General features: G+C 47.5%; 1 long non-coding RNA gene across 1 annotated transcript; it reads right to left on the bottom strand.

Annotated features, from left to right (window-relative positions):
- Positions 1 to 4,284: 4,284 nt before the first annotated feature.
- LOC142923216 (uncharacterized) lies at positions 4,285 to 23,879 on the bottom strand. The gene is made up of 2 exons (XR_012940613.1): positions 23,579 to 23,879; positions 4,285 to 7,217 (listed from the first exon to the last, which is right to left on the bottom strand). It is a non-coding gene; the product is annotated as an uncharacterized LOC142923216 (long non-coding RNA).
- Between the last annotated feature and the right edge of the window lie 260 nt (positions 23,880 to 24,139).

The following is a 24,139-nucleotide window of genomic DNA, read 5'->3' as shown; positions in this document are numbered from 1 at the left end:
GCTGCTATATAATTGGAGTTTGCATAAATCTCTCTCAGAGGCGGCCATAGACTAGCTGCCAGCAATCGGCGCCTCCACCCCCAAACTCCAAGGGCAGATCTAGGCTGAGGTTTATTTGTTAAATTGGGAAACATTTTACCCTTATTTTCCGTTTAATGTTTATTAAGCATATGTTTTAAAACAGAGGCATAATTAATCGTTTTTTTTCCCATGCGTGCATCTGTCCAACCAATACATTCTAAGATATTTTGAGAAATGAATTATGATTAATATTCCCTCTACGCACGCGATAATTGAAATAATGACACCGCACGTGCTTCCGAAAGAACCCAGAAGAAGAAGAAAAATGACATGTTGAATTATTTTATTTGTAATGTTTAAATTTGTATTTTTTTCCCATTTAATTTGGCGCCCCACTTAACTTGGCGCCCGAGGCGAGGGCCTAGTCCACCTATATGGATGGGCCGCCCCTGCTCTCTCTCTCATCATCATCAGAGTGGCTAGGTGATGTTAACTACCTCGCCTTGTATACAGGGGGTTGTGGGTTTGATCCAAAGGTTGAACACGAAATTTAAGACTCTTCTGAAATTCGTGGTCCACCAGGAAGTGTCTGTGTTGTTGGCCTGACTGGCAGTGCTTCACATAATGTTTTTTTCAGGTTTGTTGAATTCTCGTCTCTCATCTTTTTGTTGTATTTACCTCCGTGATTTGTTCTTGACACCTGATGAAGATCGCTTGCATTGTGATTATTTTTGTTTTTGTTTTAATATAATTTTATTGTATTTCTACATACGTGACTTTACCGAAAGAAAAAAAACCAATGTGTAACCAGACCAAGGACACAACAATGTTTGGAGAGCCATTAACATAGCCGTAAACTTCTCGACCGGGTCCTTAACGCCGGTCCATCGCATGTAGCGGAGTCTTGTGGGCCTCTGCGACTCAGAGGGTGGCATGCCTCTGCGGATGTGTATGCTTTAACTTTTAACATAACTATTTCTGTGACCAGTCACAAGCTAATCATTCAGCCATTTCAATGCTAAATTATATGCTAATTCCTTTGTCAAGGTGCTTTGTTCCTCTCACACAGCTTAAAGGCCGTGATCTGAACGTGGCTCTTTCACTCCAGCGCTGTCCTACCAGACAGTCTCGTCCCTTCACCTGATGAAGGCCGCTTGTGTTGTGGCCGAAACGTCGTGAGAATATTATTGTTATTTTATTTTATCAATTTATTATTTTATTCTCATTCTACGTGACTTTACCGAAAGAACCAAAGAAGATGAATCATTGCAGTCACGAAAGCTTTAAATCGAAACATTTCCAGTTGGTCTATACACAGGGAGCACTGCAGGGCAGCATGATAAGTGTGGACCACGAAATCCTGCCATAAAGGTAGGGGCTGTAATGCTGCATTAAATAGACCATTGCCAGCAGCTCCCGCCGGGTAACACAATATTGCTGCTCCGCCAGTGACAAGACGCGACTACCATTGGCAATAAAAAACTTCGACCTCGTTCTTCACCTGAGACAGGACAGCCCCTATTCCCAGGTGGCTGGCGTCCATCTCTAAAATGAAGGGCAAGGAGAAGTCAGGGTAGGCCAAAAGGGGCGCGTTTTAGTCAGTCACGTAGTGTGACAAAAGCGAACTCCTCCACATTCCATTTGAACTTCTGATTCTTTGCAGTTAACGCATGCAAGGGGTTTGCAATGGTCGCGAAACGTGGAACAAACCGGCAGTAATAGGATATGAATCCGACGAAACTTCGCACATCCCCTACAGATTTTGGGGTTGGCCAATCTCGCACTTTGTCGGGGTCTGTATCTGTTCCGGACGCGCAGTTGTTGGCGAGGAGGTGGATGCTGACGGCGTCGATGGGCAGGCGTTGCTCCAGCATCCCCATGCGATATGCCCCGGTTAACTGCATCTGTAGCAGACAATGGCGGTCCCTCATTGCGGAGTGATCACCCACCCCCTGGCCCCCATCCTCGAGGCCGTTGCGAGGTCTTCCCTCGGCATCGAGCCCACCTGTGGACTGCTCCCATCACCTCCTCCCCCAGCGATTGATCGTCCTCTAACGGCGTCCCTGCATTCCCTGCTGACTGGGCTGTAGAGACATCGCTTGACATGGGGTCACCCATCCATGCCACCACTCGAGGCCACCGGTTCATCCCTTTGTGCGCTTGCAGACCTCTTGGTGGGAATCGGGCTTCCCACCAAGAGGTCTGCGCCTCTTCCTCCACAATCGGCAGTACGACCCCCATCTCCTGCGCCAACCCCAGCATCTTCTCCATGACGAGGGAGTCCAGCGCGACCTATTTCAGCTACGGGAGTGCTACTTGGCCAAGTGCCATCAATGGGCTAGGATAGGCCAGGAGTGTCTCAGCTTCCACTCGCTTGCGTTGTAGAGATTTTCTCTGCGTGTTCAATGGGGGATCAAACAAGGCTGCCATCTCACCTTACGCCATTTGTAGTGTGCCCTTTGCTCCTCCGGCACAGCTTGGAACACCGCGAGGGCGTCATCATCAAGGGTGGTAGGCAGGACTCTCAGCGCTTCCTCATCTGTCAACCCAATGGCCTAATACGCCTCCTCGAACCTTCTGGTGAAGGTGCCCCAGTCACCTCCTGCTGCTACAAACTCTTTCACAGGAGTCATCCACCGTGGACGGTCAGGTGCACTCTCCTGGGCCACTGGAGCTGTAGTTGACTCAGGCGCTATTTGGTCTACCCAAAAATTGTCATCCATTGGCTGAGCGGCTCTCACTGCGGGGACCTCCACCGCGCTCTCCGCCGCTCCCCCTCTTGCCACAGCCGTGACAAGCTGCACGGTGACCTGCGAGACCACCACCATCAACCGGTCCAGCCATCCCCCTATTTCGTTCCCTTTTTCTGGTTCTTGTTGCTGTCGGCCAGCCTCCTCCCTCATTGTTTCCGCTGCAGCTTCCTCCTCACCTGGGGGGTTGTTCACCGGGTCCCTATCGCCTGGGGCTTGCTGCAGTGTGGTCTCCTCGTCAAAAGTCATCGCCGGTGGGTTGTCCTTGTGGCTATACCGTCGCATGATGTTACCCCGCTTCTGACACCAGTTGTAAAGACGACTTTGACGCACTTGTCCTGGGAAGGTTTTCTTTATTAAGGAGCCATGTGCCCACACTTGAATAGGCGGAGACCCCACTGCAACAGCCGAGAGTCTCCCATGCATCTCCCTACTGTATATATGATTCGAGGTCTCGCTGGTTCTACACCACTCACCCTAACAGCTGACCCCACTGTCCTCTTACGTCACCTGGCCATGCTCCTATTCATGATCATTCCCGAAGCCACCAATCTATTCGAGATGCAGGCTGACTACCCTGTCATTACCTCCCGTAGCCACGAGTCCACTCATACTGTACTTGAATCTACTGTCATTACAGTTGTGTGCACGTGTGTATGTATGTACATTCTATGGTTATTTCGGTAAAGTTACGTAGATATAAAAAGAATAACAATTAAATAATACAAATACAAATGAAAATAAAGTGAAAAAAATATCGCGACTTTTCGATCGCACCGTACGTAGTCAACGGTGCAAAACCGGAGGTGTGGTGGAAGGACAAGAAACTAAATGCATATATCAGTACTAAAGAATGTTATTGTCAATCTGTAGCATGTAAAAGTGCACAACTCCAGTCGCTTCCCAATATCAGAAGGAAGAGCATTACACATGGCCGCAGAAGCACATCTGAAAGTGCGTGATACGGTGACCATCTTTGTTCAATGGAGAGTCAAAAGCTGCCACTGCGAGGAGGACCAGAGTTTGAGTGATGATGGTTTATGCTCCTTGACGAGATCAGCAAGGTATTGTGGTTCATTTGTGGCAAGCGCACTGTGTGTGTAATGAGTGCTCGGCAAACACCGGGACTGACAGTGGCATCAACGGCATTGGCAGTGACGTCCTTCTCAACCGCGCGTGACCCTTTTATGTCTTCAAACGTTTCCCCCAATTGTGTTATCAACATATCACGAGATACGCAACCTCACAGCTACCGCTAAAATCCCCCTTGAAAGAACATCTCACCCTCACAATAGGGGGCGGTACTTCCCCACCCACTCTGCCACCCAAAGTAATGTTCGTCAGTAAACCCTCTCTCGATCCGCGAGCGTTATGTTCTTGAAAACTGCTCGCAATTCAGAATTTTGCGAATCCAGAAACCTTGGTTCCACTGGGGGGAAATGGCCCTTTTGTTACTGTTACAAGTGAACATGGGGTGAGAAATGGCAAAAGTTTAATAACAATGGCTAAAATAAATAATAAACTGCAGATTTTTTTTTATTACCTTTGATGATGAATATTATGATTTGATGACGATTCATAAAATGTATAACCGAGTCAAGTTTAAGTATGTATAAAGTAAAAAAATCACAATAGCGAGTTCAGGACAAAGCGGGCGGCCCAGAGCGAGCACGCCTCATCTTCACAGCAGACCGTTTCAAAAGTAGTAAAACTCTGCGGTCTGTCAGCACTTTTGTACAACTTACGAATACTGAAGTCTGGCAGGTTCGCGAAAAGTGAATTCGTTTGCATTTAGTAACTCGCGAATATACGAAACTAGACATTTCCAGACGCCTGCGCATATGGAGGGTTATATTGTATTCATTTCCCACAGATCTCTGTGTGTGTGGAAACGCCATGGTTTGTTGATGCTTCCAGGCTGGTCATATCCCACTATTAACGTTCACTGCTGGTGGTCTCTGCATTCGTTTTGCACATTTTTCTTTATGTAGCACATAGCCCCATTCAGCACATGGCAGCTGTTGAAGGTGAAGATGTGCTCCTTAACTGTTCAACATCGTTCACAATATACCGCATGCGATGGAGATGTGGACAGTCTAACACAACGGTGAGTATTGCATTATCTCTCATTACACGTGGTGTTACCGATTTAGCACACTTTAGGGATTATCAGCCCAGTGCAACATCCGTCTGTATTGCTACACACCGTGTGAATAACACTCATGCAGAATGTGCCCAATACAAAATAATGTTACGAAATACATTACAAGCAAACGGTCTCCAAGTCTACTATTGCTTAGGCCAAGGTTCCTTCCAGAGATCTCTCTCGTCAGTCGAAGCCAGTGCTTCTTAACCTTTAATGCAGCCCTGCACCCCTTGGTTCTGAATCCTTAAAATAATGTATAATGTTGGTAAGTACATAGGTTTGATGAAACAAAGTAGCTGTAAATTTCGATTTAAAGCTTTCGTGACTGCAATGATTCATCTTATTTGGTTCTTTCGGTAAAGTCACGTAGAATGAGAATAACATAATAAATTGATAAATTATTATTGTGTTATTTTATTTTATCAATTTATTATTTTATTCTCATTCTACGTGACTTTACCGAAAGAACCAAAGAAGAAAAAAAGTAGCTGTACTTACATGCCCATGCCTAATTTGTGTTTCGATGATCTACCGTCTCGCACCCCTAGAAAGGGCATCTCGCACCCCCATGGGGTGCATGCACCCCAGGTTAAGAACCACTTGTCTAAGCTGTCCAGAGATCCCATTCAGAGATGGGGTTCGTTAGCAATCTTAACACGAACTCTGTGGCTCTTTGGCAGCAGCTGGTGGTACGGACATGAAAATGGGTTGACCTCCAACTTAATTTGGCCTCAATGATAGCGAGACAGAGTTACTTCTCCTGGGACTAAAGATCAGCTGCTCCTGCTTGCCAGGGCTGGTGGGGGAAGGGCAGTGATGGGTGCAGTTATCTGTATGTGTGTAGTGTATAGTAGTGTATTGTATAATAGTGTAGTATATAGTAGTGTAGTGTATAGTAGTGTAGTGTAAGGTAGTGTATAGTATACTATGTCTGTGTGTTGAACTTCTTTGGCACCGTACATAGCCAACCACAGTAACTGGAAGTACAGGGGGGAACAAACTAAAACACAACGACAAGAAATTAGTTGTCAATCAGCTGCAGCTGTGTTTGGTTGTTGTAACGACTGGACATCTGTGAAAAAGAGCTCCAATAGTGCATCGGGTTCCTACAGTCTAAATACATGTTCTGTTCTTAATGTAGCTTTGTCATCGCCCTTAATATCAATGCTAGATTACAGGAGTGATTCTCTATTGTAATTAGCTCAGCTTCATACCAGTTCAGAAATATAACCCGATATGCCCCTTTGAAAAAGCAGTGGTGTAGAGATTGTGTCACGCCCTTCTATCACCTCTAGGATTCATTATTGCATAATATAGCTCTCAGAGACTCCGCCTTGTCTTTCTGTATATTTTTTATGAATAAAATCCACTGACAACTCAACGAGTAACTACGAGTGACGATATACACTTGGGTAGTTAGACGACTCTGTTCTGAGACAACATCGCTTCTAGTCTCAAGACAACTCGAAGACGATGGAGACGACCCATTCCAAGGTGACGATGACGAAGGAGATTCCCCACACCAACAGCCCCCAGGTCCGGTTCGCGCCGGCTCTTTATGCCTCACCTGATCCGGCCATGCCCCTATTCTCGAATTCTCCTCACCGCACCTGACTGTCAATCTCCACCCTTAATGCACTTTCCCGCCATTGGATCCCGTGCTCCCCCTCACTTGACCCTGTCAACGCTTGTCACATCAATCATCATTAGCACGTCCATTAGTAACCAAGGTCCCGGGGAACCATATTGTCCCTCTATCGCTCCATACTGTCTTTACATCACACCCCCCCCCTCTTAAAAAATATAGCCGTCCTCGGCTAACACAATTTGAAACAATTTTTACTAGCGCGAATTAACCCTTTAACACAACGCGACGTGTAACAAATCTTCTAGGACCGAAAGGGAACAACTTCCTCCTTAGAAGAACAATGCGGACAACCACAACCAAACGAACAACAAAAACAATGCCAAATCCGAACAAGGCATGCAACACAACCTCCGAGATCAATACTTCAAGCCTCGGACATTTTGAACATACGGACGCCCAGCAGCACACAATGCAAAACACAATTTCACGGCGATCCGTCAATGAAATGTTGACCCCCTTGACCGAGTCCTGGATGCCGGCCCGTCTCCCCGGGCGGGATTTTGGCTTCCTTCAGCCAACGACGGCTTGGCCATCGGAACAGGGGGGTTGAGGTCCTCGGATGTTTGCACGGGAGAGGCTGGCAGGTCCTCTGCTGGTGGCCCCTTGCGTGTGGAGGGCCTTCGAGGTCCCCCTGATGTCAAGGGCTCGAGAACTGCGGGCGACACAGCATCATCTCTTTGGCGTCTGATTACTTTGGCAAACCGCCCCGGCCCGTCCGACACACCAGACCCCGACTGCACAGATACTGGGGATTAATTTCTAATCGGGGACGCATGTACAGCTTTAAGCGCGACGAGTGGACAAACCAGCGGCGGCGCCCTACCTGCAATCGCACACACTGCGGCCATTTAACTTCAACGATTTCCTCAGGCCCTTGCCATGGCCAGTGCAACTTGGGGCACGTGTGCAATGGCACCTGCAGGCAGTGCAGCCATGCTCTACCCCCTACCCCCCTTGGCAACACGTTCTTGCAACAACTCACGTTATTTTAATTAGCGGCCTGGGCCCTGGCAGTGTTCTCTTTAGCCGCCTCGCGTGCATCGGAAATTCGGTCCAGCATGACCTACAAGGTCCCTGGCAGAGACTGCCTCTTCCTTTCGGGGGACATACCCAATTGGACGTTAATAGTGGGTACACTTTCGTCACCATCTATAAAAAAACGGAAAATCCCATGGATACATGCGGGGCCATCCTATATGCTGCCAGGAAGCCAGGGATGTGTAGGTCCCAATTCGTCTGCGCCTTGTCGACTACTTGGCAAAGCATCGACGTTAGGGATTTGTGAAGGTGTTCCACCATGCCATCCATCTGAGGATGTTAAGGCGACGTCCGAATATTCTTTGTGCCTAGAACGTCACATACCTCACGTAACAACTTCCATGAGAAGTTCCTGCCCTGGTCTGTCAGGAGCTGCTCAGGAGCCCCCTTATCCAACACATACCCGTGCAAAAAGGCGTCCGTTATAGATGCCGCTGTCTGGTCGGGTAGGGGCCAAGCCACCGGCCACTGGGAGACATACTCTACCCCGATCAGAAGGAACTTATTAACTTTCTGGGTACAGGGGAAGGGTCCCAAATGGCAAGCGTGAACAACTCATTAACTCGCGACATGGTGATGGACTGCAAGGGGGGTTGACACTTCCTGGCTGCTGGTTTCCAGTGCACACAATCGGTGCAGACCTTCATGAGGTGGTACACATCTTCTGACATACCCGGCCAGAAAAATCCCTTTGCAGTGTTAGCAACGTTTTATGAACCCCAAGGTGTAACAATTTAGTTTAATGCACCACCCGAGTCAATGCACCCCGCAGAACTGTGGGAACCACCATGCCATAACGTCGCAACCCCTCATCCCATCTCATGAGCAGCCCTTCCCTAAGAACGATTTTCGAGACCTTCGCTGGGCTAGGGTTCGTCCATTCCTGCTCGGCACGCCACCGAAATCGTAACAAGGACGTGTCCTCCATTTGCAACCGACCCCACTTGGCAAGCGTGAGGCCCAACGTTCTATATTCTGGCTCAATGTCACCCACCGGTGCTGAACTTTCCACCGATGCCACCACCTCGGGTGGCTTCACGTCCTGTGGCCTACATCGCCCCGCGCCCGTTGAACAAGCACAACGTTCCCTCCTCGGCAGTCGGGATAGTGCATCCTCATTACTGTACCGTAACCCTTTCCGGTAAACCACCCGGAATGAGTATTCCTGCAATATTTCAAACCAACGTGAAAGTTAGCCCGAGGGTTGATCCACACGCAAGGAGTATTGGAGGGCTGCGTGGTCCGTCTGGACCACAAAGTCCTTCCCATACAGATAGGGTCTGTATTGTTGCTCAAACTGCACCATGGCCAAGAGTTCCCTTCTGGTTACGCAGTAACATTGTTCTGCGGTTGACAGGATGTGACTCCCATACGCTACCAGCCTTTAAATGCCATTCTTGACCTGCGACAGGACAGCCCCTATGCCCGTGTCACTGGCGTTCGTGTCCAAGATGAACGGTAGGGAAAAATCCGGATACTCCAGGGGAGGCACGTTGGCATGGCTCTCGTGCAGTGCAACAAAGGCGGCCTCCTCCCCCTCTCCCCACCTAAACTTCTGGCCTTTAGCCGTCAAAGCATGGAGAGGCTTAGCAATTGTCGCGAACTGTGGAACCAATCTTCAGTAATAGGACGTGAAACCGACAAAACTGCGCACCTCCCCCACTGACTAAAGAGTTGGCCAGTCGCGCACACACTCTGTGTTGTCAGGGTCCATCGCTATCCTGGAATCGCTCACAATGTGGCCCAAATATTGCACAGAGGTTTGCAACAGGTGGCACTTCGCCGGTTTCAACTTAAGATTGGCCGACCATACCCACGACAGCGCGGAACGCAACCTTTGCAAGTGCTCCTCAAAGGTGCGGCCAAACACAATAATATCGTCGAGGTAAATTAGACAGGAGTCCCATTGCAACCCCGCAAGGACTAATTCTCTCAGTTTCTGAAAGGTGGCTGGGGCCGAATGTAAGACATTTAGAATGGTACAACCCTTGGGGCGTTCTGAATGCTGTTTTCATTTTGGGCGACTCATACAGGGAAGTTGCCAAAATCCGACAAAAGGTCCAAGGTGGAGAAAAATCGAGCACCCAACAGTGCGTCCAGGGAGTTGTCGATTCGGGGGAGCAGGTACACATCCGCGACTGAGACTTTATTCAACTTGCGGAAGTCTACACAGAACCGCAGCGTGCCATCGGCCTTTTTCACTAACACCACGGGAGCACCCCAAGGGCTGCCGGCAACATTTCCTCCACCGGCAGTTTCACACTTTATTTTTCCCATGGGCTAACCTATAAGGATTCTGCCGAATAGGGGCTGTCGTGCCCGTGTTAATATGGTGTTGCAGAAGGGAAGTGTGCCTGATATCAAACTTTCCCTTACTGAACACCTCCGTATATTCCCGTAAGAAGGATCGCAACGCGGCCCGTTGCCCCATGAATAACTTTGGGTTCTCCCCACACAGCTTTTCTATCCATGCTTCATCAGCCTCTGCCGCCTGCACCACTCTGCCTACCACTGTCTCCCCGGTGGCCTCGAGTGTGACCCCATCAGCATTGCGAGGGCTAGCACCGTTCCCGCTTGAACCACTACTGGTTCCACCCCCACATTGAGGATGTTCCCGCTTGAACCACTACTGGTTCCACCCCCACATTGAGAACCTGCAAAAACGGTTCCTGACTGCCTCGTAATAGCGTCAGCGTACCCCGCCTCGCCGCTGGAGTTGACTTGGCCTATACAGCCTCCCGCGCCAGCTCCAAAATTGCGGCCATTGGTCGCGTCGCGTCCCGCGAAATGGAGGCCACCGACCGCATGGTCTCCAGCACGGGAACCCCGGCAGCAGACGGCCGCTCCATCCTCCCTGTGCGAGTTAGCAACTCGTCCACAGCCACCTCCGCCCTCGACGTCGCCGCACCCATTGACGCCACCAGTTGAGCGACCGTCGAGCGGAGCCGATCCACTTCCGCCACCAGCTCCCGCCATCCCTTCATCGGGCCTTGCTGGGGGCAAGCAGCCCTCACCTCCCCCCTCGGCGGCAGCGATCGTAACTCCACCGGAGCATGTGGCCGGGCGGCGAGGTGACCAACACCTCCGTCACTGGTGCTGTGTTCCCAGCGCCCGGGGGGTTTTTCACTGGGACTCCGTCTCCCAGGGCTACTTGGGGGACCCCTCGGAGGTCCTCTTCCTATGAAGAGCTACAGGTGGGTTCCCACGCTTTCCTCTCTTCGGCATCTTGCAATAGCCACTTCTGACACCACTGTAATGTAGCTCTCAGAGACTCCGTCTTGTCTTTCTGTATATTTATTATGAATAAAGTCCACTGACAACTCAACGAGTGACTATATACACTGGGGCAGTTAGACGACTCTATTCTGAGACAACATCGCTTCTAGTCTCAAGACAACTAAAAGACGATGGAGACGACCCATTCCAAGGTGATGATGACGAAGGAGATTCCCCACACCAACAGCCCCCAGGTCCGGTTCGCGCCGGCTCTGATGCCTCACCCGATCAGGCCACGCCATTACTCTCAAATTCTCCTCACCGCACCTGACTCTGTCAAACTCTGCTCTTATTGCTCTTATCCGCCATTGGATCTCGTGCTCCCCCTCACGTGACCCTGTAACTGCTTGTCCCATCAATCATCATTAGCACGTCCATTCGTAACCATGGTCCCAGGGAACCATACTGTCCCTCTATCGCTCCATACTGTCTTTACTATTGCAAACCGCTTTTTATTGTACTGCCCGAATAGCTTCTTCATTGTCTCCATCTTGTGCAAAATGCGGGCTGCTAGGGGTTCTTAGTGGACAACGTCAATTGAGATCAAACATCCCCCAGTGCTCAGAGCTCTGCAATTGGCTACCGGGTACCCCTTTTGGGTTTCAGTCAAAATCCTTTTGTTAACGCAAGGGGATTTTTTTGCTGTGAGGTACGCTATGTAAAATAAGATACATTCAAATTCTACTGATGTTTTATAAGCATTAAAAATAATAATTGCAGAAACTAATATAGTTGTGTGAATTCTTAAAATATTCAGTTGTCGATTTTAACCCCAATCCTTAAAAAATATAGGGATGAAATATGTTTTTTTTTACATAATTCGTCAGAACTTTCCATCTTACATTTTGAATGGTTCATTCTAAATATGACAGCAGATTTGTAATAGAGCGTGTGATGCCAACCGACTGGTATGAATTAACAAACACCAATGTGTATAATACTCTTGGGTTCTTTCGGTAAAGTCACGTAGGTATAAAATAAAACAAATCACGACGTTTCGATTGCAACACAAGCAATCATCATCAGGTGGGAAAACCACGGCAATATTTTTTTTGCTGAAGTTGGAGAGAGAGTTGCCGTGGTAAGAGGTTATATAGGTAAGAAAGGGGGGAGGGGCAAGGGGGGAGAGAGAGGGGGAGGGGTGTGGGGTAGGGGTGGATGCTAGGAGAGGAACGTGAGGCTGGGGGGGGGGGAGTGGGCGGGGCTGGAAGTGGGAGGCCGAGAGAACTTTGACTTTACCGAAAGAACCAAAGAGTATGGATTCCTGCAGTCACGAGCTTCAAATCTAGATTAATGTGTATCAATTAAAACAAATTACTAAACAAGCAATATATCTTGTTCCACAGATATTATTCTGTAGCATTAGTTTGATCACACCCTGCAAGCCATCTCTCGACTACGTGATTTTCTCTGGGAACCTGAGCAGTGGAAATGGCTCCATCACTCTGGCTTCAGTCCCAGCGAATGTGAGTGGGATGTACTGCTGTATTCTGGAATCAAGCACAGCTGCTCTTCATCAGATCGTTTACAATTTGACGGTAACTTCTCAAGGTAATGCCACAAAACTTGAGATATAATGAAACGTCTGCATATAAACATTCATATTAACCATTCACTCGATGCAAATAAACTACACATGTTGTGGTTAAATTGGTAACACTTATAGTGGTGCATCGATTGACATATCTTAACATCACAAAACATTGTTATTTGTGTGAGCAAGAATCGATTGTTTACCTGCATGCGTGTGTTCTATGAATTCCGCTCACTTTTCTCCTGAGGTAATTGAGGCCGCTTCATTCACGACAATGTAAAGAAAATTGATTCAAGAATAAAATCGCGATCCTTGAATCGCAACAATGCATGATTTTATTAATCTTAATCGTAACAAATGTTTTTTTCTCTCTCCCAATATTAACACAATTGCACTGTATTACCTCAAATTCGCTCGGGCAACTTGGCACCCAGAGTGAGCAGCTCACAATCAGAAGGTTCCAAGTTTACTCAGCCATGATCCTTCAAAGGGTTGACTAAATGAGTACCACTTTGTGGGGAAATCAATTCGAACTTATATGCTATGCTTTTTCATGTATTTTTAAAGGGGGGCCATGGTGGCGAGATGTTATCTTCCTTGTCTGGTATACAGGAGGTCGGAGGTTGAATCCCGGCCCTGACACCTGCTGCTGTATATTTGAAATTTGCGACTCTCTCACTCTCCGTAGTCGCTCACATTTTTCTCCGTGTCCTCCACATTTTAAATCGACATCACGCATTTAAAGAATTTGGCTGCTATACATTTCCACGTGATGAGCCCCTTTGTTGAGCTATCATTTGTGGCCAAGTCACTTCTGAAAAAACAATAACTACATAGCTTAGTGGGGCGTGAACTGGTAAATAAAAATAATTGTTTAGTTTTAGCATTCCCGACAACTCAGGGAGGTTAATTCATTTTTGTGCATGATACGGGCACAGAATGGGTGGCATGTGCTTCCAGAGCCACAACATTCACATACTTTGACCTCAAATGATGACCAAATACATAAATACGGTTGACTGCGTACTTATTAACTATTGATGGAAAATCTCAGAGCGTACTGTAGCCTGGAGTTTGATACAGACCACCGCTAAGTTATCACAACCAGCTTAAACGATTGTCCAACAAGAGGTCTCCAACAGCGTCCATGCTATAATATAAAAAAAACAAGTCCTCAACATTGACAACCAATTCACGACTCTTTCAAAATGAGCAATTGACAGACTGGGACCCAGTTTCTTCTCGACTCTAAAATAACGGTGCAAAGACCCGTCACTTTGAAACTCGTCGCAATTTTTAGGAAGGAGTTAAGTGATGACGGACTGTGTTTAATTGGGGATAAATAAAAAAAATGACAAGTCTCCACAAAGACTTCACGAGGACCCGAGGGCAAAACAAGACTCAGATCTGGGACGGCCGCCATCGGTGGTCAAGATGAGAAAGCTGCAGCGACACGGGAGCGGTGACTCTCTCAGATGGGTAACAAAGCGAGCCATTCCCTTTTACCCACTTCGGGCATCTGTGGCCGGAGCCTACCGAAATGCGTTCCTGCCACACTTACGGATGCTAAGTGGCCACCTGGGTCAGTGAGGTGAATAGCTTGCTGGGGGGGCGGGGAAAGAAGGGGTCAAATGGACGATGCACATGGCGGTTCTTTGCTCTCGTGTCTGCTCCCCGTTTGCCCTTGTAGAGAGGCTGGGATGATGATCTCACCATCGAACAAGGACAGTCGTATGTATGCACGTATGTGGAACTTCTTTCACACCGTACGTTGCCAACCGTGTTAATCGGAGGTGCGGGGGGAGGTCAAACCACATTGCGCGGCGCTTTCAGATGCTGACGCTGCTCCTTCTGCGGGGCACCTCCGGAATGCCCTCCCTCTCCTCCCTCCCTCCTTTGTTCATGAAACCTCAGCACGATCTAGCCCACAACAGCTTAATAATATAATATTGGTCGCGGAAGCATACGACGTGTTGAATCAAAGTCAAATCGTGCACACGCAAATGGGTAGATTGTTTAAAGCTTGCCAATGCACGTTTGTCCTTGAAAGTGTTTAATCAGCATTACGGGTCTTGTACTGGTATCTTCCAGGACAAAACACAATTTGCGATATTGCAGTTAATACTTTTTTGCTCTGGCGTGTGCCTTAAACCACTTTCATATTTTTTTTCCAATCCGGTAAGCCCCTAATAGCAACATATAATTTTGCTGACGCTTCATTCATGTTTACAAGGGTCGTCGTGTTGGAGACAGGTAGAGAGAAAGGGCTTATGCATTATCACCTTAAACGTCAGTTGGAGAAAATTTAATCTAAACTAAACTGAAAGCATTTTTTAACCAGGTAAGGACCACTGTGTTACGTAATATATATGCCAACCAAAGAACATCAGTTCGAACAGAGTATGGGGAGACACGAGAATTTGACATTCAGAAAGAAGTAAGACAGGGCTGTATACTGCCTCCTTACCCATCCAATTTGTACAATGAGCGAATTATGCGAGATGCAGGCTTGGATTCCATTGAAACAGTCGTGAAGATTGAAGGCAGACGAATAAAGAACTTACGAATATGCTGATGATACCACCCTACTAGCAAACAGCAAAGCTGAAATGATGACCCTGTTGGTAAATGTTAAAGAAGCTAGTGGGAAAGCTGCACTCTGCCTCACTTTCAAAAAAATGAAGGGAATGATGACAGAACAACTAAACTCATTTAGTCTGGAAGATTAATCAATCGAAGTTGTGAAGAACTTTGTTTTCCTGAGCTCTTTGATTGCTGAAGACGGGGAGTCTAGCCAGGAGATGAGAAGGCAGCCAGTTCTCAGTAGAACAGCCATGTCACAGCTCAATAAGATATGGAGAGACAAGGGCATTACCATAAACACAAAACAGAGACTTGTCAAAGTTCTGGTATTCCTTGTTGCCCTATATGGATGTGAGTCATGGACGCCGATATTGAATGAGTGAAACAGGATCAGTGGATTTGAGATGTAGTGCTGGAAAAGAATGCTAGATATACCATGGAAAGCCAAAACATCAAACATGTCCGTTCAGAGAGAGATTTGTCGCACTCCTCCACTCGAGGCCTTATTCATGAAGCAGAAATTTACATACTTTTGACATGTTATGAGGACCTCTGTTCTAGATGAATTAGTCTTGCTTGGGAATGGAGAAGGTACCAGTGGCAGAGGTAGACCTCGGAGGAGGTGGATGGACGACATCAAGAACACCACTGGTTTTACACTAAACCAGCTACGAGAGGCAGTGAGAGCCATGTTTTGATGGCATAGTCTGGTCGTGGATGTCACCAGAGGTCGAACTCAACATGACAGCACAAGGTGACGAGGTGAAGGCCCACTGAGCTATATAGTTCTTTTTTCAGAAGCCACTTGGCCACAAATTATAGCTCAACGAAGTGGCTCATCACATGGAAATTTAAAGCAGCCAAATACTCTAAACGCGTTCATGTTGATTCTAACAAAGGACCCGGAGAAAAATCCATGCGACCACAGGGAGAGACACATGCAAACTCCAAATATACAGCAGGCATCAGAGACGGGATTGAACACATGACCAGCTGTATACCAGGCGAGGTAGATAACATCTCCTAGCCACCACAAATTGCGGCATCCCTTTCTCTGCAACAGGTACTGCTGCTACGACACGTGCAGCGACATCGCCGGTGCCATCGACGGTGCCATCGACGGTGCCATCGACGGTGCCATCGACAGTGCCATCGACGGTTTCGCCTTTGTGCGGCAAAGCGGCAATCGCCATAACGGCGTGGGCTCTGATCTTCCTTCTGGTGCTGATGGTGCTTCTCTACCGGTGCCACCACCACTACCACAGCAGGAATTGGTGTTGCTGGAGGAAAATGAGAAGTAATTTCGGCCTTGGTGGTGGTGATGATAGCGGTGGGAGTGTTGTTGGTGGTGGTGGTGGTAGAAGGAAGGGAGACTCGGGAGAGATGCAGCACCCTGGTGGAGAGACTCGTCCCTTGGATGATATGGAAACGAGTGAGGTGCGTGAAATGTATCGATCTCTTTTTTTGAAAACTCTATTATTCTTCTTCTACAAGAAGGTGGTTGTTGATGTTATCACCAGCGAAACATCAAGGTACTCGAATTCTAAATGTTGTGGGTTGACATTCCAACACACCGGTGTGCTGAGGTAGTAACTAATTGGCACGTTTTGTTGACAATCCTTAATATTCTTGATATTTGGCTATCAGGTCGTGGCGGTTTTAACCACTAATATGTATGCGATCTCACCCACAAATGTGTTATTATGGATAATGTTGGTCGCGAAAACTCATTTCTTGAGAACTGCTTTTTGTATTTAGTTTGTTGTCCTTCCCCAGCACCTCCTATAAGCACGGTTGACTATGTACAGTGTGAAAGACGTTCAACACCCATACACGCATAGACTCAACACTGCACATAGACTTAACATTGGCCATAGACACAACGATACCCATACACTCAACACTGCCCATGAAGTCAACTCTGCACCGCGGCAGCATCCTGCATCACATTGGAACCGTATAGTTTGCTGTGCTGCCCTCTGCTGCCCTATGTGAATGAGTGGATCTGTGAGTGGGTGAGTGGGTGGGTGAATGGATGAGTGAGTATGTGAGTGGTTGGGTGAGTGAAGTGGGAGGGTAACTGAGTGAGTTGTAGTGACCTACAGTGTGGTGAACAGTGGGTGAGACAGTATCTGGTAGACTATAGGTGGGGGGGGATCAACAAAGTGAGTCTTAGAGGCTACTATGACCATGTTCGTAGCTAGAGAAAAGTGATAAGGAGATGAGTGAGCGAGTGATTGGAATACATCAGTGAGCGCTGGATGATCAATAAACCTAGAAGCTGCTTTACTCTAAATTGTATGGGTTAATGAGTGAAGCAGGTGAATGAACGGGTGACTGGGTGAATAAGTGTGGGTGAGTGAGTGACTGGGTGAATTAATGGGTGAGTGGGTGAGTCAGTGTGTGAGTGGCTGAGCGAATGAGTGAATGGGTGAGTCAGTGACTGGCAGTGCGAATGACTGCTGGCTGGTTGAGTGAGCGAGTGATTGGAGTAAATCAGCGAATGCTGGATCATGAATCAACCTGACAGCTGCTATACTCTGAATTGTATGGGTGAATAAGTGGGTGGGTGGGTGAATGAGCTAATAAGTGACTGGGTGAATGAATAAATGCAGCGTGATTAAGTGCTGAGTGAATTCGTTCATGGGGAAATTGTTAAGTGTCTGGCTGAGTAAGTGGCTGGCTGCACGAATGACTGGCTGAGGTGAGTCAGCGAGTGATTTGCGTAAATCACTCAGTGCTGGATAATTAATTGGTCACCCTGACTGCTGCTCCCATCTGAATTTTACCGGGTGTAGCAATGCCGTAGCAACTGGCAGGTCCTGCTGCTGCTGCTCTACCACTTGAGATACGGTGACAGCAGCAGCAGGATTCCATCTTCGGCCGAATTACTCCGTTTTGTGTGGCTGCCTAATATTGGAAGGAAGAGCATTCCAGACGGCCACAGGAGCATATCTGAAAGCATCCGATGTGGTTAGCGTGTTTGCCCGATGGTAAGCCAAAATCCACTGCAAGGTTGACTGGAGTCCACGTGATGTTAGTTTCTGCTCCTTAACGAAATCACCGAGCTACATTGGTTCATTATTTTGTGGGAAGCACTTTGTTTGTGTAATAAGTGCGACCTTATAATGTACTCATTCGGCAACTGTACGACAATGCAGCTCAGCGAGCACTGGAAAGACACAGGTTGGATCTTGCAGTACCCATAACACTACGAACTCAGCGACCCGAGGTCTATTACAGCTCACGGCCAACACGATTATTTGAACCCTAGGTCGACTCAGCCTCAAATGAGTACCTGGTGTGGTTATGTCATAACATGGCCACTGAAAAGACAAAGGCGGTCGGGCGTGCTGTTGGCCACCCATCCTCTGTGTGCCTTCCCGACCTTCGCAAGTGCTGCTTGCTAACAGTACTTGCCCTAACAATCTGTTTATAGGCTATACCGGGGATTTTTGTCTTTGGACAGATTGTGTATGCAAGCCTTCAAACGGAGCGTCTACCGCCTTGCACGCAGCCTCGCCGACCTCCCGGTGAAGACTTCACGGTGTACACGACCATCGCGGCATTTAGTGGGGAGAACGAACTTCCAGACTGAAGGGAGTCGCGAGAATAAACAACATCAGCAGCAAACTTGGACATTGCCTTAACCACCAAACTGAACTTTTATTTCACCAGGTAAGGCCCCACTGAACTATATAGATAGTTCTTTTTCACAAATGACAACTCAACGACGTGGCTTATTAAGTGGAAATGTATTGCAGCCAAACTCTCAACGCATGTTTCTAAATGTGGAGGGAAAAACCAGAGGACCCGGAGAAAAATTGACGCAACCACGCTGAGAACATGCACACTCCAAATATACAGCAGGCGTTAGTGTCGGGATCGAACTCACGACCTCCCGTATACCAGATGAGTTTGTTACAATCTCCTAACCACCGCGGCAACAAGAAGAACGGCAATCTGCTGCCTACCGTCTGTCAATCGACTGGCCAGGGAGAGGCTCTCCTCCCCCATGCAGCCTGTTATGCACCACACTTCAAAGCTGTTCACCACGGGGTTTGGTAGAAGACTGGGAGGTGTCCACCACTGGTGTTCGAATGTCATAAGCGATAGCCTCTGGACTGTGTGTGTGTATGTAGGGAGCGGTAGTGTAGTGGTTTGCATGCTGCGCTATGAACATGGCCACCCGGGTTTGATTCCCGATCACGGCCAACACCTGTGACGATTAATCTGAACCGGTCCTCGGCCTCCCCTAGGTCGACTCACCCTCAAAACGAGTATCTGGTGCAGTGTATAAACAACGCCACCTCGGTGCTGGCCACCCACCCCCTTGTGTACCGTGCTGGCTTTCATTAGGTGCTCGTTAACAGCACTTGCCCCAAAAGTCTGTAAGGCGATTTGGGGGATGTTTATCTTTGTTTGAGACTCATTAATCAGTAATAATGATAAAATCTGTAATATATTATATCACTTTTTTACGGGTAGTCCTTGACTTACGAACGGGTTCCATTCATGAGGATCCTTGCGTAAGTCGAGCAGTTCATACGTCGGGACACAAGAATGTAGTACTGTATTTACATGTGCATACAGTTAGTGTTATAAATATGTTACGATTCAACGAAAGGGAAGCATTATTAAACTCATAAATTAGAAGAAATTTACATTTGCATGGAATGCAGTAATAAATACTGTTCCTTGACAACTTTAAAATCCCCACTTTAGAGGAAGCAACAGTTTAAATCGATATCAAAGGTCATACAATCAATTTGTGGTTTCTGCCCAGTAACAACCTTAGTATTTTGGCATTTATAATAATGAATTTTGGGTTAAATTGCGTAAATACAAATGTATTGTGACCTACCACCACTCGAAATAGCCAATCAGTAAGGGTTGTAACATGAACAAAACATGCAAATTAGCTACTACTTCAGCACATCAGTGTGATGGACAGTAAACCCGCAACATTTACAAATGAGTATGACAATTCGATGGTGGTGGTTGCAGCCAGCTTCATCAGGCGATTTGCCATAATTTAGAAGTCTTCCCAGTCCCGGTCTTAAATAGAGCAAGGTGACGTCATCGCTGTAAGCCTATGATGTGCTTGTCCTGCTGTGCGCCATTAAATCAGGCACTGGGAGATCCACAGCAAAGCTAATACACACCGTGTAACAATGTGTATGTCCAGAATAAACACCTCATTCGAGACCCAAACATCACACCTCCAGTCTTTAACATTCCTCCTAGACTCTGGTGTCACAATTATAAACCGCATTCGAACATCAACAGCAGGCTAATGCGCACACATCTTTCCACATTGGAAAATGTAAGATAAGCCCTAGTAGTGCGATTGTGGCCATGCAACCCAAACTATTGCCCATATAGTAAACCACTGTCGTGTGCACTTCTTCAGTGGAGGCGGCTGAATGGCGTAATTGCATCAGCTCTCTCCTGAAGCCTCTCGTTGTGGCCAGCAGACCTCGACATTGACATTAGGACCCTGAATGATCTTGATTTGAAGTTTTCGTGACTGCAAGGATCCATACTCTTTGGTTATTTCGGTAACATCACGTAGGTGAAAATAATAAAATAAAATAGTGATAACAACTAAATTAAATCACGTCGTTTCGGGTGCAACACAAGCGTCCGTCATCAGGCGGGGACAATCACAGCGAAAACAATTGCTGAAGTAGGCCAAAGAGATGACTGTGACAAGGGATTATATAGCTGAGGGGGGGGCGGAGGAGCCAAGGTGAGTGTAGGGGCGGGGCGTGGGCTGGAGGAGAGCGGCAAGCATGCTCCTAATGCTCGGCCTAAAGCTGAGACATGATGAGGGGGGGGGGAGAACTCTGCAGGCTCGAAACACTGCACGGCAAATTTCCAAGTGATGGGAGTGAGCAGGGCTGGGAGTAAAAGACTGGAGATGCGGATATGAATATAAACTATAATACAGCAAAGGTTAACTTGGTTAATAACATCCTTCCAATGATTGCTCAATTTGACTCCATCTTCTCGGTTGAAGTTATGTCTGTTTTTATATCTGGATGGCTTCATAGACAAATCTTTGTTGGTATCCAGACGCCTTGCAGAGCACTTTGGTATCGGAGAAAATAATATCATGAGAGCCCACAGCATTGTAGCAGTGATCTGCCACGGCAGACGAGTTCGTCCTGCCGTGTTTCAAATCTGCCTTGTGCTCGCGAATGCGGTCTGATACAAATGCAACTCACTTTGTAGACTCCAGGGTACTGCAAATAAGAAATAACATCCTTTACGGTTCAGATCAGATCACGGATTTTGTGCACTGTACTGAATCGGACCTGGATCTTGTGTTTCTTTAAGATTTTGGAAATCTTTTTGGTAATGCCTGCTATGTATGGTAACGTGATGGTTTTGATCGGAGTCTAGGGGTTGTTTCTCCATGGTCGGAGACACAGCTTCGCGGATAATACTGTCCGAATATCCATTAATCTTAAGGGTCCGGTGTACATGTTCTAACTCACTGGCCAGGTGGTGTTGGTCACAAATGCAGTGGGCCCTATGGTGTAGTGTTTTGATGACGGAATTCTTCTGTGCCGGATGGTGGTGGGAATCAGGTTTCAGATAGGAATCTGTGTGGGTGGCTTTCCTGTAGACAATGTCCCAAAGAGCCATTAGGCCTTGTCTCAAACAAAACATCCAGGAATGGTAGCTTGCCATCCTTCTCCACTTCCATGGTGAAAATGATGGATGGGTGTATGGAGTTAATGTCTTCGAGAAACTGGTTCAATGCTGACAAGGCATGTGGCCAAATAACGAAAGCGTGATCCACATATCTCTTCAACAGGGAAGGACGTAGGGTGGATGTCTGGATGGCGTCTGTTTCAAATTTCTCCATGAAAACATTGGCTATCACTGGTGACAAGGGGTAACCCATGGGGGTACCCTAATTTTGTTTGTAGAAAGAACCATTCCAGGTGAAGTACGTGTTGGTAAGGCAGTGGCTAACCAGCGCAGGGACATCAGGGTTCCCTGTTTTCGCTGTGGTTGTCCCCGCCTGATGACGCACGCTTGTGTTGCGCCCGAAACGTCGTGATTTAATTTAGTTGTTTCCACTTTTTTATCTTATTTAATAATTATTTTCACCTATGTGACTTCACCGAAAGAACCAAAGAGTACAATACCCCTCCCCCTCTCTGCCTCGAATCACTGCACCTGAATGAATTAAATGATGACGTCACCCCGCTGTGCACTATTCAAGACCAGGAGCAAGAGGAGACCATCACCATTCTGCCAAATTGCCCGATGAAGCTGGATGTAATTACCAGCGAAACGTCGTACTCACTCAAATTTTAAATGATGTTGATTCTCCCTTCAACACACCGGTGGGCTAAAGAAGTGAAATATTTTGTCCTTTGTAAACGTGACACATTTTTTACTGTTTGGCCGTGTCGGGTGGTGGAGGGTTACGACACATTTATAAATAACGCGATCTAACCCAAAAACCGATATAATGAATAACATTGGTCGCGAAAGCCTACGTGTTAAACTGATACAGTAGTAAGTTGTACAATGGTTACAAGTACAGTACATATACAGTGCAGATAATGGGTGGAAGCTATCAATATAAGTGGATGGTATAGACATTCAGCTTTGGATTAAAGTAATATTCGAATAGTGAAGTGTAAAGGTTATGATTAAAGACAAAGATGGTTCATCAGTTGTGGAATTAGGTTGAAGGTAAACTGTTCGTGAGTAACCTGACCGTTACACCAGTCACGTGGTTAATGGCAACTTTAGTTGAAAATCGCCTTAACACACGTGTTGTTGCCTTTCACATATTATAACAATAAATGTGTTTGCTTGCCCTCGATTTGGAGCACCTGGCCACGTCCTTCATTTCGAGTTTGCAACACAGGGTACTGCGCAAGCGGGAAGGTTCTGGAAGGGCGAGTGGAAATGGGTAAAGACGATGCCTCAAAGCCTCAAACTGCGGGGGACCAAGGCTCGTGAGAGATGCAGGCCGAGTGAATATATTCAGGGGAGCCGAGGCCCGCGGTCGGGGCGCTTGCTCAGGGATTGATCGACAAGAGGATGTGGACAACATCGGTGCCGACTGTTCGAGATCAACATCGTGGAAACGATCGGAACCAACTCTTCAAGATCTACATGGTGGGAAAACACTGAGAGGGACTGTTTCGAGTTGCATGTAGTGGAAAACCACCGGGGCTGCAGGTAGTCATATAGCCATGGTGAATTATGACCAGTTGTATTCTCGTCCTTTGTAAGTACGTTCTCGGGAAATAAGGACATTTCCCCTTGAAAATATGACCTGTAAAAGCAGCTACATTACACTGGCGGCAGCGATGGAATACCGTCTACAAGTCCCAGAAAGAAGACCCGCCGAGGAGCTCCTACAGAGGATGATGTGTTTGCTCCCGTGTCACCGAGACCCAGAATTCTACGGGAGCAGGAGCCGGACCCCCGTTGGTTGGCCGCGTTCCCGACAAGAGGTGGAGGCCTCACCACACGCCACGAGAATCAGCATCGCTGGACCAAGAAAGTTTGTGGCGGCAACTGTCCCACAGATTGGACCACCGTACCTTAGCGATGGATTGACTGGTGACGGCAATTGTGGAGAGAAGAGAAGTGGAGGGAGCAGATGCTGCGTGGCTTGAGCCGGAGCCGCCGCCGTTGGCCACGTCGTGAGAAGAAATCACGGGGAGGAGGAGGCAGCAGCTGCTGACAGCTTCCCCCTCGTCGAGCAGCAGGTGGGAACCCATCAATCAGCTCAGCCGCAACCGGAAGCTGCGTACCCTTTGGTTCTATTCGGTAAAGTCACGTAGGTAAAAAATAAAACAACAGACGTTTCGGCCACAACACAAGCGGCCTTCATCAGGTGAAGGCACCAGACTGTCACTCCAGCGCAGTCTTCGAGACAGTCTGGTCCCTTCACCTGATGAAGGCCGCTTGTGTTGTGGCCGAAACGTCTGTTGTTTTATTTTTTACCTACGTGACTTTACCGAATAGAACCAAAGAGTATGGATCCTTGCAGTCACGAAAGCTTCAAATCTAGAATGGAAACTGGGTGGCAGACGTCAACCACCAAGGCCATGAAGAAGGATATGCAGAGACCGGTTGCCTATAAAATAATTTCCAACCAC

Source organism: Petromyzon marinus, unplaced genomic scaffold (assembly GCF_048934315.1).
Source record: "Petromyzon marinus isolate PM22_M1 ecotype Great Lakes invasive population unplaced genomic scaffold, UKy_Petmar_22M1.pri1.0 PM_Scaffold_34, whole genome shotgun sequence".
In the NCBI taxonomy this organism is placed as follows: domain Eukaryota; kingdom Metazoa; phylum Chordata; class Hyperoartia; order Petromyzontiformes; family Petromyzontidae; genus Petromyzon; species Petromyzon marinus.
The sequence above is the reverse complement of the archived record's forward strand: the minus strand, read 5'-3'. Positions and strand labels throughout refer to the sequence as shown.